An 18,450-nucleotide genomic window follows, 5' to 3' on the forward strand; every position below is an offset into this window, starting at 1 on the left:
AGCCACTACATACAAGCGGTGTAACATTAATGGATATACCAAATTTACATACTAAATATTCCTGGCATCTGGTACGTAAATATTGGTGATATGAAGGGGCACTGCATTTCATAATGCAGCCATAATATACTTGAAAGTATACTAAATGTTTAATAAGTCAAATACTGTGTCCTACTGTGTTAGCATTTCTATTAATAACTTATTATGGATTTCTCTACAGATTGTCTATAGAAATTATAGCCAAAATTGATTTAATAGAATAACTGATACAAAGACACACGGTTAATAAATAAAAGAAAACATATCAAACTAATTAATGAACTACACAGAAGGATGTGCACACTAAAAAAATGTCTTAGAAAAAGACAGAAAATAACGTAAGAGAAATGGCTAAACATATAATGGATTAGCCTTAAAATGATAATGAAAATAAAACGAATTCAACTACACACAATATTACATATTTCAACAAAGATACTACATGCAAGGTGTTACATATTTCAACAAAGATACTACATGCAAGGTGTTACATATTTCAACAAAGATACTACATGCAAGGTGTTACATATTTCAACAAAGATACTACATGCAAGGTATTACATATTTTAAGGCGGCGAGCTGGCAGAAACGTTAGCACGCCGGGCGAAATGCTTAACGGTATTTCGTCTGCGTTACGTTGTGAGTTCAAATTCCGCCGAGGTCGACTTTGCCTTTCATCCTTTCGGGGTCGATAAATTAAGTACCAGTTACGCACTGGGGTCTGTAATCGACTTAATACCTATGTCTGTCCTTGTTTGTCCCCTCTGTGTTTAGCCCCTTGTGGGTAATAAAGAAATAGGTATTACATATTTCAACAAAGATACTACATACAAGGTATTACATATTTCAAAAAAGTAAAACCAGATATAGAAACATGAGCATAAACCCCAAAGATGAGCATCATTCCACCAGAAGATCGGAATAACCAAGCCAATGTCCAGCATCAACATGAATAAAACATCGAACACATCTCTTACCAATGATAATAAACGTAAATGAGAAGAAATGTACCAGAATTAACATTGAGAAAAATCAGAAATATTTAAATTAACGAAATGGAAACTAATGGACTCTAATATATTCTCACAACACACAAAGTATTAATCATGAGAGATTATAATATCAGCAAAAGAGAAAAAAGTTCTAGAAATAAAATGAAAAGCTTAAGCAAATCATCTTTGTACAGTCATGTCGAAAACACTAAGGAAGAGTGATCGCCTCTATCACGATAAACCGGTATCTGAAAAAAAAAATACTAAAACATGTTACAAAGATATCGGAAAACACAATAATAGATTAGATGACATGCAAACAACATAAACTTAAATATAGAACGGTGATCATTAAACACGGTTAATGATACTATGGATGAAAAAAGGGATCAGGATATGGAATAGAATTTCAAGTATTGTTAATATAACTAACTAGGAATCCACCAACGTGAGAAATATTGCAAGAGAACTGAAAATGTCAAGTAATTGATAGTCTCTAGTTTCTGACTGAAATCATGAATCAGTTACAAAGACATTCATCAAATTAGTTAATAGACCAGATCCCATGCCAGATTGATAAATAGAGGAAAGACATTACTGATTCCAACAAACGAGAGCTCCAGAAACACTCAGAATTGCATATTGATATATTAATAATCTGTTTGCCAGAATATATACCATAAACTTACGTCGATACTCTGTAAAAGACGGGCTTTTCTTCAGGAAATGAATGGCACCTTGTCAGAGCTGAAATTGGGGAGAGATGTTTGTTTAGAAGGAAATGACTAAACAAACCAGGAAATTAATGAAGAGGAAAGAAATATGGTATCCATTGATTACTGAAAAGCATCTAATCACATACCATACTCGAATCTTGCAGTATATTCCTGACCACACAATGGATTTGAGTTAAATATTAAGAAACAGTATTAATCATGTCTTGTCAAAGAGGAAAACAACTATATACTGCAAGGTAAAAAATGCTTAAAAATTTAGATGTATACCTAGAAAAGACCAATCTTTCAGGCTGACTCCTTATCTCTTCTACAATTTTGCTTAACCTTGCATTTTCTGGAAGATAGTATCAGTAGTTATAAATGCTGTTAATCGACTTTAAAATATATTCTCAGTAATGGTGATTTAAAAGTATTTATAAGAGACAACAACCAACTGGAGATCCACGATATCAAAGTATAAATAGAATTCCACTAATGTGCCAAAAAGTACAAACTGATTACACTAATGTGCCAAAAAGTACAAATTGATAAACCCGGAACATATTAAATTACATTCAGACATTGAAATATGAATAATTAAGAATAGTCGAGAGTGATAAGATGCATCACGCAGAGAAATAAAAGAGAAAATTAATAAAGAATCTTTCAGAAGAGTTAGAGTAATATTGAAAAAGAAATTAATTTTATGCCAGTGATAAGATAAGAGGAATAAATATGCCATCCACTCGAGTTATAATTTATAGCTTCAGCATATTAAATTGTCAGTTAAGTGAAGTAAAGTGTTTAGAAATGGAACTGCATTCTGGAGCCACTATCTTGAATCCGATACAGGCAAGATAAATTTACTTGCAGGAAGCTTTTAATATCAATATAGTATTTTATACAGTAACGATGATGAGTTTTAACATTTCTTTGAAGAAAGCAAAAGAACAGTTACTCTTGTGAGTGGTTATAAAGAAAATATAGGGACTTATATATAATGCCATAGTAAAATAGAGAACCTGGGAGCTAATTTCATCACAGGAAAAATACAGAGAATGTAAGAGAAACGGTCAGAAATATAGAGAAAATACGATGTAAAAAGAGCGCCAAAATACTTTAAATTTAAAACAACGAGAAAAAATTCGGTGGCCTGCAGTTCACGATAATATGGTGGAAGTAAACCTGATTGACATATAAAACTGTCTTGAATACTTTCAAAAAAAATTAGAAATGGATGTTTGATTTTAGTTGCATATGGACAATGACGATTCACTGAAAACTTTAAAATGAAAACCGTAGGAAGTTAGAAATGCCAAAAGATTATGGAATCACCACAAAGAAAGAATTACATTACTTCAGACAGCACAATGTTCGTAAAATCAAAAATTATCCTCACACATGGCTGGGTAGGCAGCTACGACCATTTCATAATACATCAATTCTTTTACACGTGAAGTGTAAATAAGTGCTTTAGACATGTAACCAACTCAGTATGGGACAATAATATAATATGATAATTTGACACAAACCGCTTCATACTGATAAGGAGAACAAAGACGATGTTGAAAATGTACGTATTCTGATGCATACTCTAAGAATTATCAATGGTAAGGATCGTGAAGCAGAAATAAAGAAAGGATGTATGGTATGCGAGTAAAAATGATACCTATGCTAATAAGAGAAAAATAAATGAATGAGTAAACAAGAATGCAAGGGATTACAATTATACTTAAATTGTAGTGCTCGTAGACGCTGCAATCTTATTACGAATTCAGCAGTACAACTTACTGCGTACTCAATCTAAACAATACATCACCGTATATAAGGCATAACTGCTACCTAATGTTATGATAGAACTTTCACAAAAAATATTCTATTTAACTGCAACTATGTACAATAACACAACCTACATAACAAATGTTCTACACAAATATCGTCTAATATTTAATACGCTCCACACAACACAAAACATATTCGCCAACTATTACTTCGAAACAACCCTCAAAGCACATTTCATACGATCGCCGTCTATTATATCAAAGCCGAAAGTATTTCATCTTCTTGTTGTAGTAATCGATGCCCCATTGAAAATCCCGTTACTATAGCACAAACTACAAAACACATACTCTGCTTAACCACTACACAATAGTATTACACATCTTACACAACACATTCTGTACAATCGAAGCATGAACGCCATAAAACACCTCACACAGTACATTCTACACACTCCGTAGACACGAATTGCACAATTAGTATTATACAAAGTTACCCCCCTCCTCACTAAATTACAGGCAATAGTTCACATATCACATACAAATTCAATCACTACAATACGATACATTCTACACAACAAATATACGAATCATTAAAGTAATGTGAGAAACAGCAGAAAAAGCAAAACGAAACAAGGTAACGACAACTCACACTTCAATTCTTCGAATTAGAATGTTGCAAATACATCTGAACTACGGAATTGGTGATGCAGTAGAAGTTCCAATGAAACCACGCTGAGATAATGATAGAGGCGATACAGTTCTTCACAGTATGTTGCAATAAGATGTTAAGATACACATTGTCTTTCAAAGGACAATCGCCGTTTGATTTTCATTTGAAAACGATAGTTAAATACAGGAAATAGGGAAGTACTAGAAGAGTTACTTTCAAATTAATTTAGTTATACTTATGACATAGCCAAGAAATTTCTTCTGAACGCCTTCACACACACACACACACAGACACACGCAGACACACACACGCACACACACACACACAACACACTCACACACGTACACATATGTATTATGGAACAAGTTAATTATAGCTCTAGAAGAGTAGTATTGCTTTCTTTGGTTTCTTGGAAGGTTTAAGATTGCCTACGATCTGTTATATATTCTAAACACATTTGCAATTCAGAAACATTCGGAGATATAAGTAATCTAATATTTATATTACAGGGGAAAAAGAACGACTTCTTTATTCACATTAATTGCATATATACTACAAGCTACAAACTTGCACAACTGTATAAATTCAAACAATCAAGTTTAGCAAATTATCATATTTACATAAATACAGAAACATAGTTAAATCCTACGGGCTTAATCGTGATAATTTTAGATATTCATTGCTCTAAATCGTATCAATTTATTTAAGCTTAAACACGTGAAAAAATCAACAAAAGCCATGGAACATATTATACGATAAATGATATGTAGTTATATTTTAGGTAATGTTTCAGTTTAGTATGAAGGTTTTGAAGGAATATGATGAGTATCTTTCGAATATTTCATAATCAGTTCGAAGATATGCGTTCATTTATGTCTACTTCTTTATTTGCTTGTTTATTTGTTTGGTTGTGTGTGGTTTTCAGTTGTGATAAATGCTAATTTATAATGTAAGAACAATGTCTTAAATTTAGTGGGATGTGTACTATCAATCAAATCAAATGCAGTATTGAAACAGAAGTTTTCACCGACATCAGTTGATGAAAGGCGGTGTTCGATCTGGACGGGTTGTTAGTAAATTTTCTGTAGCTTATTATGACAGTTATTTTCAAAACCCATGCAAACTTTAGAACCAAAATATCAGCAAGAGCTATTGGTGAACAGAGAGCATGTGATAGTTAAAATATTTCTGCAATATTCTATAGTTTTCTGTTTTCACAATTCTTTATTTCTGTTTCAGTTTCATGTAAAAATATGAGGATAATTGGAGATAGCGCCGTTGATTTCGTTGTTACATATCCCATCGAAAAAAGCGTTGCAATCTTTCTGATGATTTAAGCTGATATATCTTGCATATTCAAAATCTATCAAATGGAGTGTGTTAGTCCCCATAAAGTCAGGAGAAACGTTGGGGGTAGCTGAGAGCTAAAACTATTTCTCTATACATTAAGACACTTTAGTTTCAATGAATTAAACATTCAATGTATATAAATCTTCTAAGCCTCCTCAATGTCTACCAATTTGACAGAAGCAATAAAAATTCTAACAGAAAAAACTAGCACTATTAGCACCAAAAATGTCAGCATCATATCAACTATGTTTATACAATGTGTATGTAACGTAAATTGTATATTTTTGGAGTCTTTGAATAATAGTTATATTTCTAAATTTCTGAAGGTTATAATTTCGTAAAAGTAAATATATGGAACCTAGAAATAATTATTGTTTTTTCAACGCTGCGTATACAGGAAGTGGTAGAAATGGAGAATTCTGCCCAGAAGAAGCTCCTAGTGGTACAACGAGGCAATAATTTCTTTTCATCAAACCTTGTGTAAATTTTTTAAGAGACTAAATATTCTTGAATCTCCGTAAAGAATCTCTTCTCTCAATACTGAAATTAAAACTAGCGAAATATTTCCCATATAACCGTTCCAATTAAGACAAACTGAGCATGTAACTGAATATATAAACTGAGTATATAAGTCAGTGTCCTTTCACAATTAATTTCGACATCTTGTTACCAATAATCGAATTGTACGTATTTGTCGTCGACATAGTTTCGTCGCCATCAAAGTAAGAAATGTATACACATATACCACGAACGTAAATTATTGATAAACTATCGATTAAAAGGAAGCATAATGCACCAGAATGAATTAAATGAGGTATTGTAAAATCATTAATAAGATATTGAAGCCATGAGCTGCCAACAAGTTCTTGGAAGTTTTGTATGCTAATAATTAACTTTCTAATAGGGAAATTCTTTCTCAATGAAAGTAAATTTAATTTTGTTCAATAAATTTTAATTATTCCAGTGAATGTAATGTGTCAGGCTGCTATTGTTACAAAGATTAATTTATAACAACAATGATAGTTCTTTCTCCCTTGAAGTGTGACAAATTCGCTGCTTTGAAGAGAAGGAATGGTGCTATGCCATCATAGATATATGAAAGGTTGGAGAAATAAATATAATGTAGAAGGATTTTTCATCTTCATTGTAAATCTTTGAGCATGGATCATGGCTTTACATGTACGCTGTAAAATAATTTTATCGTAAGTTCCTTTTGTTTCAAAGACATTAAAATGCTTTGACTAGCAACATAGCAGAAATCCGACATCAAGGTAAGTATATACGGCTCAGACGGGAAATTATATTTTATTAATCTATTCAGTTTATATGCAAATTGATGGTAATCACAACTAGTTCTTCCATCAACCTAATTAAGATACCCTGGAAGAACTTCATGGGCGCTACCCCCCCTTCTCTGACTAACCTATAAGAAAAAATTTTTAAATAACTTTTTAAATTGTTCTAGAAATTAATTTGAAAGGAAATGCCACAAATAGTAACTATATAGTTTGCTATTTCTGTTTCATATTTTTAAAACTTCGAATGCTGACAAATATCCTGTTTTGATAATCAGATTAATGAAATGTATTTTACGTAGGCTGTGTTTGAAAACGAGTTATATCAAAACAAAATAAAAATGAGGATAGGAAGTACTTTAATATTCTCGAGACATATATTAGTTTCAAGGATAAACTGACAGAAAAAAAGAAATAAAAGCAAAAAAGAAATGGTTCTAAGCCTATACGAAATAAAATAGATTTCCTGCGATCATATTGTTCAAACCTAATCTAAAGCAGAAATCTACACTAAGTCTCTGTGTGTGGTAATACTTAATGAAATGACGTAAATTAGATATATCATATTAGCTAAATAACTACTGAGTTATATATAAGTTTTATTTGATTATACAATACAAACCAAAATGTTTTCATCGGTGAAACGTTAGTACATAAGACCTAAGTTAAAGTTTCATGGTAATTAAATAAGGTTTTTTCATCTATGTGTGTGTTTCTCATATTTTCTGGAGACGTTAGTACATTATCTGCTGACACATTGTAAAACAACAAATACAAAATTCAAATCGTATACATAAATCACGTACATTTATTATGTACATAAAATATGCACACAAATTATGAATAATATAAAACAATAAAACAGGCTCAAAAATAAAATGATAACCAAAAAGCAACATGAACTAAGAATAAAAGTAATAACCTAAAACAAAATCAGAGTAGATGATACACATCGCTGATGTAAGGATATTACGTACACCAAATGATCATAAATAGTAAGAGCGTTAGCAGCATGAAAGGAAACGTAAGCAACATCGAATAGCCATACGAATCAAATAACTATATTAACAATAACTCGAATGGCAACATAGTCTTCAAATGAATAGAAAAGACAACCAAGCAAGGAAGCGTGAACCAGTGAGGTTCTTTCTCAACTACTACTCCAACGGTAAAATATTTAAATAGATAGGATAAATTAATACTGAATGGGACATGCCGGGAAAAAGAGAATAGCTTGTTATGAATCCGGTGCCGGGCAAGCAATATTTTATTTTTGCCATACTAAGATTATTTTGCCAATTCGTGCGAACAGAATCAAAGCAGGCTCTAAAACACCTATTTCGTAACGGAAGCACTTTGATTGCTTGTATACAGAAGAGTATACATTATATAGCTGTCACAAATGGTACTCGTAAACTAAGAGGAAATGTCACTACAAACGTTGTTTAATGATATATTAACCAATACGAGTTATAGTTACATATATATCTGCCTGTCTAACTATATGTCTATCTATCTATCTATCTATCTATCTATCTATCTATCTATCTATCTATCTATCTATATCTATCTATCTATCTATCTATCTATCTGTCTGTCTGTCTGTCTGTCTATCTATCTATCTATCTATCTATCTATATATCTATCTATCTATCTATCTATCTATGTCTATCTATGTGTATCTATTAACGCACACGCACACACACATGCATGCACGCTCTCACACAAACATATTGGCGCAAGTACGGCTGTGTGATAAGAAGCTTGCTCCCGGTTACCCAGGATTCGTTTGATTTGTTGATTCTGTGCGTGTTCCTTTTGGCTGTGTGACGTTTTCCTTCTTGTGATGGAGAGACATCGAACAAGTGAAGTTTTGAGTTGCTCTGTTTCGAGCAATGAAGGCTGCCCTTCTTCGGAATATACGTCGTAAGAAGAGGAGATTGTGGAGTGCCTGGATAGGATAGACATGGCTTTGGAAGAAAGAAGCTATGCTGCAGCGACAGAGGAAAAAAAAGAACTAACTGTTGCAAAGGCCAGATTATTGGTATTTTGAATTAAGATAATCTAAAAAATATGTCGTATAAATTAGTTGTTGCAAAAGGTTAATGTGAATGATTTTGCAAAGGGTCCAATGAAGTCGCTCGGAGGAGGGGCTTCATTTAACCTTTCATTGTACAATTTCATTAATTCCATTCTGTTTTCTTGTCTTTGTTTGTCCCATTTATGTACGGCTTCCATAGCCTATTTGTGAAATAAAGAAGCTTGCTTCTCAATCACATGGTTCCGGGTTCAGTGCCATTGCGTGGCACTTCAGGTGAGTGTCTTCTACTATAGCTCCGAGCCAACCAAAGCCTTGTGAGTGGATTTGGCAGACGGAAACTGAAAGAAGCCTCTCGTATGTACACATATATATATATATATATATATGTGTGTGTGTGTGTGTAGGTGAATGAATTATCCTAGTATGGACAATTCGGTTAACCGATACCCGGGTACCAAATTCACGTCAGAAAACACGGTTGAAGCTACATGCCCGGGGCAGAAATCACGTGTTTTCGTGTGGAAATTTGTGTGTTTTTTTAACTATAAATAAGTGAAAGAATGGAGTCGAACGACGATTTTAACAAAATTCCTTTATTCTCGACATATGTTTATCACTGTTGGACTCCATGTGGGAAGTCATCTAAAAGTTTTTGTTCGTCATGATGCTGACATAGGTTCCTTGTCTTTCCTGATGAGAAGGCGGCATAATGCACCCTTTATTAAGAATATGCAGTCTTCGAAACATATGTCGAGAATAAAGGAATTTTGTTAAAATCGGCGTTCGACTCCATTCATTCACTTATATATATATATATATATATATATAACTACCTTTATGTGTGTGCGTCATTGTGTCTGTGTTTGCCCCCACCCCATCGCTTGACAACCGATGTTAGTGTGTTTACGTCCCCGTAACTATGCGGTTCGACTAAATAGACTGAGAGAATAAGCACTAGGCTTACAAAGAATAAGTCTTGGATCAACTTCGACTGAAACCGCTCAAGACGTACTCCTGCATGGCTGCAGTCAAATGGCTGAAATAAATAAAAGAATTCACACAGACTCACACACACAGACACATACACACACACGCACGCACATAAACGTACGCACGCACGCACACACACGCACACACACAGATACACACACACACACACCGAAATATGACAGATATGGTTTCGGATTCTGGCCCACGGGCTTCAACCTTAATCAGTATGAATCACCGATGAAAAGTTCTAAATCTGTCACGTTGAACAACCATCAACGTTCTGATTTGTTTTGCTCCAAGATCAGCCCGCTTCGGTGCGATTATATTTATGAGCAAAATTCGAGTGTAAACACGCGAAGAAAAATATTATCATTGTTAATATTATCTTTGGCGAATATGAGTAATTGATAAGAATAACAATGATAATATAGGTGGTTCCAGATTTTTAAATAGCATTATATAGTTATATACTCTCTTTTACTCTTTTACTTGTTTCAGTCATTTGACTGCGGCCATGCTGGAGCACCGCCTTTAATCGAGCAAATCAACCCCGGGACTTATTCTTTGTAAGCCCAGTACTTATTCCATCGATCGCTTTTGCCGAACCGCTATGTGACGGGGACGTAAACACACCAGCATCGGTTGTCAAGCAATGCTAGGGGGACAAACACACACACATATATATATGTATATATATATATACACTAGCAGTATCGCCCGGCGTTGCTCGGGTTTGTAAGGGAAATAACTATAAAGCATTTTTAGAGAGTTATAGCCAAAAAATGAAAAAAAAATGATGGTAAATTTTTTTTGATAGTTAAAAAGGTCGAGTTGCGTCCCCTAGACCATCTGTGGTTTGTGCTTCTGATTGTCGACCCCATGTCGAATTTATCGATTTTTTTCAGAACTGGGGGAACTTTTCAAAATTTTCGCTGCGTTAGTTTTGAATTATGACATTGGGCTATGTGTGTGTCAAGTTTCATCAGAATCGATTGAAAGCCGTGGTCAGAGTGAGGGTACGAGAAAACAGACACTCAGAAACACACACAGACAAACTGCCGTTTATATATAGAGAGATATATACGATAGGCTTCTTTCAGTTTCCGTCTACCAAATCCACTCTGAAGGCATTGGTCGGCCCGGGGCTATAACAAAAGACACTTGCCCAAGATGCCACGCAGTGGGACTGAACCCGGAACCATGTGGTTGGTTAGCAAGCTACTTACCACACAGCCACTCCTGCGCCTATATTAAAATTAAATATTAAAACTAAGCTTAAGGAAGCACAAGACATAAACCTGTTTAGAAATAGGTGTCAAAATCCCAAATCTACAACGAAATCACCGAACAGCAGGAGAGGGAACGGTTAAAGAATTAAACAATTAAAAATATACCATGAAAGATGAGGTCATTTGGATATTCCTGTACCATGGTTTTAATATATTTGCACCGAAGCGAGCTGACTTTCGCACAAAACAAATCAGAACGCTGATGGATGTTCAATGTGACAGATTTAGAACTTTTATTCGTTGATTCCTGCTAATGAAGGTTGAGGCTCGTGAGCCAGAACCCGAAACCATGGTACATGAATATCGAATGGCATAATCTTTAATGGAGTGGCTGTGTGGCAAGTAGCTTGCTAACCAATCACATGGTTCCGGGTTCAGTCCCACTGCGTGACATCTTGGACAAGTGACTTCTGCTATAGCCTCGAGCCGACCAAAGCCTTGTGAGTGGATTTGGTGGACGGAAACTGAAAGAAGCATGTCGCATATATGTATATGTTTGTGTGTCTGTGTTTGTCCCTCTAGCATTGCTTGACAACCGATGCTGGCGTGTTTACGTCCCCGTCACCAAGCGGTTCGGCAAAAGAGACCGATAGAATAAGTTAAGTACTAGGCTTACAAAGAATAAGTCCCGGGGTCGATTTGCTCGACTAAAGGCGGTCCCGGGGTCGATTTGCCCGACTAAAGGCGCTCCAGCATGGCCGCAGTGAAATGACTGAAACAAGTAAAAGAGAGAAAAGAGAGTAACCGTTCGCTCGCCTACTGTTGCCTCTGACATATTTAGGGGATTTCGGGGATGGATTTGGGATTTTGACTCCCGTTTCCAAACTGGTTGATGCCTTGTGCGTTCTTAAGCTTAGTGCTAATTTCTAATTTTTATATAAATACACAGACACACACCCCCACACACACACAGACACACACACACACACACACAGACAGACACACACACACACACACACACACACAGACACACATACATACATACATACATATAATACATACACACATACATACATACATACATACATACATACATACATACATACATACATACATACATATATATATACACACACACATATATATCTTTATATATAAAAGAGAGGTTGTGTGTCTGTCTCCTACGATTTAGATTCCTAACTACTCCCACATTTTGTGGTGCAGTTTAACCAAAACCGGCTATCTTATAGTCGTGATTCATATCGAGCCCTTCTGGGTATTAGCGTGCGTCTACGATGAGTCTACGCTTTAAAAAAAAATTACCATAATTTTTTCCATCTTAATGCATTTCTTTCGCTATTATATAAGGGAAGTAACTCTCTAAAAATGTCTACGATGAGTCAACGATTTAAAAAATATTTACCATAATTTTGTTTCCATTTTTAATGCATTTTTTCGCTATTTTTTGGCTATAACTCTCTAATAATGCTTATATAGTTATTTCCCTTACAAACCCGAGCAACGCCGGGCGATACTGCTAGTATATATATAAAAGTATATTTACCTGATTGTATTTCTATATACATATATGCGTGTGTATGTGTGTTTATCACCACCTACCTTATCAATCACCCAGATGATCTCACGCCTCAGTTGTAACAAACTAAACATTAAAAACCAGCATTATTTAAGAATGCCGGTTTCAAACAGTACGAATAACAAAAGAGCGAACATAAAAGCATCACAACTTAACTCCCTTTACACTTAAGACCCAATGAAACAAGTAAGACGCACATAAATCGCGAACCACCTACAAGAACTCTTCTTCCATCCCCTTCTTTTCCACACATCTAGCTACAACAGCTTCTTGATAAGTAATCCTCTAACTTTTCTGGGGCTAGCTACCAATCATCATCAATGAGTTACACATCAATGAAAACATTCTTTTACAAACTTGAAATTGTTCTTTACTCTTTTACTCTTTTACTTGTTTCAGTCATTTGACTGCGGCCATGCTGGAGCACCGCCTTTAGTCGAGCAAATCGACCCCGGGACTTATACTTTGTAAGCCCAGTACTTATTCTATCGGTCTATTTTGCCGAACCGCTAAGTGATGGGGACGTAAACACACCAGCATCGGTTGTCAAGCAATGCTAGGGGGACAAACACATACACACACATATATATATATACATATATACGACAGGCTTCTTTCAGTTTCCGTCTACCAAATCCACTCTGAAGGCATTGGTCGGCCCGGGGCTATAGCAGAAGACAGTTGCCCAAGATGCCACGCAGTGGGACTGAACCCGGAACCATGTGGTTGGTTAGCAAGCTACTTACCACACAGCCAGAAACAGTACATTAACAAACATAGAAACTATTGTAAATTTAAGGAACAAATAGCCGACATCATAAAAGCCGATAACATAAAAATGGAGGTAATGTTAAACCCAATAAATAAAGCCAAACCTCAGGAAACTAGTATAAGGCTTAATCTCAAACAATCCCGAACAAAGAACTGAAATATGAATAAAATTATAGAAAAGCAGAATACTTATATATATTTGTATATACCACAGCACGAATTTTTGTCAGTGAACAGGTCGCGATCTTATAGCGACGAAAATATTTTGACAAATTAAACTTAAATGTTGAAGTGAATCGAACGGCTTTTGTGTGTTTCTTAAATTGCTTACAAACACCTTCCACGCTGCAATTGTTTTCGTTCCAGCACACGATCTCAGATCAAATCACTTGCTATACAGAGTAAATAGGGCATTCGACAGCAACAGTAACTGTCATACTACACTTCTTGTCACAGTTACAATTTTAAATACTATAGCCATATTACGACACTAACGAGATACACTTATCAGGCAAAATCAACAGGAACACATAAACAACAATAAGCATTTCATCAGGACATTGACCGTTTCTTTGCGTTAGACAAAATAATAATAATAATAATAACACTGAATAGCCTCGACCAGAGAAAATCAGAAACCTACACCTAAAATCTTTAAGGCCGGAAGGAATTCCTTCACTCACTAATTATCTGCCAACTTGTCGTGGAGGCGCAATAGCCCAGTCATAGGATCGCGGTTTCGATTCCTAGACCGGGCGTTGTGAGTGTTTATTGAGCGAAAACACCTAAAGCTCCACGAGGCTCCGGCAGGGGATGGTGGTGAACCCTGCTGTACTCTTTCACTACAACTTTCTCTCACTCTTACTTCCTGTTTCTGTTGTACCTGTATTTCAAAGGGCCGGCCTTGTCCCTCTCTGTGTCACGCTGAATATCCCCGAGAACTACGTTAAGGGTACACGTGTCTGTGGAGTGCTCAGCCACTTACACGTTAATTTCACGAGCAGGCTGTTCCGTTGATTCGGATCAACCGGAACCCTCGTCGTCGTAACCGACGGAGTGCTTCCATCTGTCAACTTGTGCCGACACATTTCCAGACTCTAGGAGCTATGCAAAGTTCTAACAATTTTGAAGACCAACAAAAGCGTAAGTGAAATAACGATTGTAACACCCACCAGACCGCCCACTCTTCTGATCACAACCTGAAATATTCTAGGAAAATTTATATTTAATATTAATAACCCAAATACCCTCCTCTCTAGCTCACTCTGCTCGCTCGGCCAATACTTCCATTTCCAATGTCAAATTTGATATGAAGCAAGAAAACACAAAAAGCAGCAACAATAACAAAAGTATTTTGACAATAGCAAACAATGCCACATCTAGACTCACATTCAATTTATATGAAATGCATTCTTGGTAGGAGTAAATATTCTTACTCTTTTACTCTTTTACTCTTTTACTTGTTTCAGTCATTTGACTGCGGCCATGCTGGAGCACCACCTTTAATCGAGCAACTCGACCCCGGGACTTATTCTTTGTAAGCCCAGTACTTATTCTATTGGTCCCTTTTTGCCGAACCGCTAAGTAACGGGGACATAAACACACCAGCATCGGTTGTCAAGCAATGCTAGGGGGACAAACACAAACACACAAACACACACATACATATATATATACATATATACGACGGGCTTCTTTCAGTTTCCGTCTACCGAATCCACTCACAAGGCTTTGGTCGGCCCGAGTCTATAGTAGAAGACACTTGCCCAAGGTTCCACGCAGTGGGACTGAACCTGGAACCATGTGGTTGGTAAACAAGCTACTTACCACACAACCACTCCTGCGCCTTGAATACTATTTGCATGACTTATTACCAAAGTTTCAACTGTAGATGCTGAGTCTGGGTTTTCTCCTTTCCCGAAGAAAATTATATTCACGCAAACGCACAAGCCTACAGATATGCTGGAGCAAAACAAATATTTTATCTGTGACGTAATAATAGTAATTTGCGAATGTCATTAAGTGAACGCGCTTAATGATTTGTATACAGTTTCCAACTCAGCAGCCTTATCTCCTGAAAATGATTTTTCTAATGAAACAGAATTGTGATACGAGACGGAATAATAAAAATAATAATAATAAAAATACATAAAATAAAATTTGAAAATATGGCTGATTCTAGAAAAATGTGAAGTAAAAAGAAGAAAAAAATGTTCTGCCGGTAAGATAAAAATTATCAAATTGTAAAATCATTCAGCATCCAACATTTCCTACTATAAGAGATATACAGTGATTGCTTGCGTGCTAAAGTGGATTTTTATGCGTTTGTACACGTGGATATGTATGTTATATTATGTATGTATTGTATGTACTTGTGTAAGATCGTATGTGTGTGTATTTATATGTGTATGAATGTGTGTGTGTAGGTACACAAGTGAATTTATGTTGTGTTTGTGATGAAAAATTTCATCAGTTTCACCATAACTGCGACAATTTATAAAACATCATTACCGCGGTTGTAATCATCACCATAATCCGCTTCATTTTAAGCATTTTAATAGTTATCGTAGCTGTAGTTGTTGTCATCAAAAACTACTTCAGCGTCATCAGGAATAACCTGCAATATACACGTTTTAACGTGCATGGAGATTTATGTTAGCGAACACCATTCCGACAAATTAAAGGCACTCCCCCCAGCAATATATATATATTATATATATATTATATATATATATATACATTTTAAGTAATTGAGATTCAAGCGAGTTCTAATGAATTCACATGAATATGGTCCTTACTAGGATGTGCACCGGAAATCTATATGGTGTTAACCATACGACCAAGTGGGGTGATTACAAATAAAAAAGCAACAAGAATGGATCAATTATAACGGACAATTTTTGTACGATGTCCTGTACGAAACAATTGTAGCGATATATTATCCAATATCTTGTTGCTATTTATCTGTATATATATATATATATATATAATAGATATAATATATATATATATATTATATATATATAGTTTATATAATATTATATATATATATATATGTATATATATATATCTATATATGTATGATATATATAAATATGTATATATATAGTATATAATATGTATATATATATATGTATATATATATTATATTATGTATTATTAATATATATATGTATATATATATATATATATATATAATGTATATATATATATATTGTAATATATACATATATATATGTATATATATACATATATATATATGTTATATATATATATATAATGTATATATATATGTATATATATAATTATATAACATATATCTGTATATTATGTATATATATATGTATATATATACCTATATATATATACATATATATATTGTATAATATATCATATATATATAGGTATATAATATATATATATGTATATATATATGTATATATATACAATATATAATATACATATATATATATGTATATATATACATATATAGATATGTATATATATATATTATATGTATATATATATGTATATATATACATAATTAATATATATATTATATATATGTATATATATACTATATATATACTATATATATATATATATATATATGTATATTATAATATATCTATATATATATCTGTATATATATACATATATATATATTGATTCTATATATATATATATATGTATATATATAACATATATATATATGTATATATATATATGATTGATTGATTGATTGATTCTAGTTTCAGCTTATGAGCTGTGGCCATGCTGGGGCACACCCGCATTTGGTGTTTCCCTTGGTTTCACTTCATGGAGGCTTTCTAGCAACTGCTATTTGGTGCATGAGAGAGTTCGATGCAGCTGCCCTCATCTGCCCCTCCTGCCGTGAAGTTGGTTCATCTGGGACACCTGACAGGAGAGATCCAGCTTCATTTTAAAGACATCTGTATCCACCCCATGCAGGTCTCTCGGTTCAGGTTCTTCGGGAGGATATTGAAGAGCTGTGGGCCTCGGAAGCCCAGGCTATCACAGAATCTTGTCCTACATCTTGATGGCAGGTTTGGAGTCCTAGGCACCACGCAGTGGCGCCCAGTTCTGGCATTTGCGTAACTCTCGATGCCAAAGTTCAGGACACTTCCCTCCAGGATCTTCCAGATGTATATTATGGCATATCTTTCCCGCCTACGCTCCAGGGAATATAATTTTAATCTCTTGAGTCTTTCCCTAGCTTACATTCTGCATAGAGGCTATCTTCTTTGTGTAGCTTCGTTGGATCGCCTCAAGTTTCTGTGATCAATTGACACTGGATGGTGACCATAGCTGAGAGCAATAGTCAAAGTGGCTTAGGACAAGTGTCTTCCAGAGGACATCATGGTTTCTTCTTGTTCTCCTTGTTCTAAAGGTTCTAAGAATCCATCCAGCCAGCCGTCTACACATTCTGTCATTTAGCAACATGTACATGAAAGGTCGCGTCATCACTCATGTGAATACCCAGGTCACGCCATCTGATTGTGCCTCTGGGATTGCAATCCTCCGGGTCCAGTGTATTCATCATTGGGTATTGCATTCAGTTTTGCATGCTGATAGTATAAGAGCTTGAACTTTCCAGCATTGAACTGCATGCTATTCTTTTTCAGCCCACTTGTATCTTTCGTCCAGCTCACATTGCAGGTGTTTAGTGTCCTCAGGGTTCTGTATTGCCTGTGAAACTTTTGTATCATCTTCATAACTTTGATCGTGGCTCTCTGCGTGGGTCTGAGGGCATGTCTGAGAGGGCCATTATGAACAGTAGTGGTCCCAGAACAGTGCCCTGCGGAACACCGCTCACTAATTTGTGTGTTAATGGAGGTGGCCCCATTGGCTACTACCACTGACTTCTATCCTTCAGAAGTCATGAAGCCATTCTCCCAGTTTCAACATGTTGAGATCACGCAGTTTTGTGACATATCATTCCATGATCGACTTTATCA

The 18,450-nt window shown here is 35.0% G+C and overlaps 1 long non-coding RNA gene across 1 annotated transcript; it reads right to left on the bottom strand.

Annotated features, from left to right (window-relative positions):
• Positions 1-1,189: 1,189 nt before the first annotated feature.
• LOC118762234 lies at positions 1,190-4,256 on the bottom strand. The gene is made up of 2 exons (XR_004997987.1): positions 4,178-4,256; positions 1,190-1,279 (listed from the first exon to the last, which is right to left on the bottom strand). It is a non-coding gene; the product is annotated as an uncharacterized LOC118762234 (long non-coding RNA).
• Between the last annotated feature and the right edge of the window lie 14,194 nt (positions 4,257-18,450).

Source organism: Octopus sinensis, linkage group LG2, assembly GCF_006345805.1.
Source record: "Octopus sinensis linkage group LG2, ASM634580v1, whole genome shotgun sequence".
NCBI classification, from domain to species: domain Eukaryota; kingdom Metazoa; phylum Mollusca; class Cephalopoda; order Octopoda; family Octopodidae; genus Octopus; species Octopus sinensis.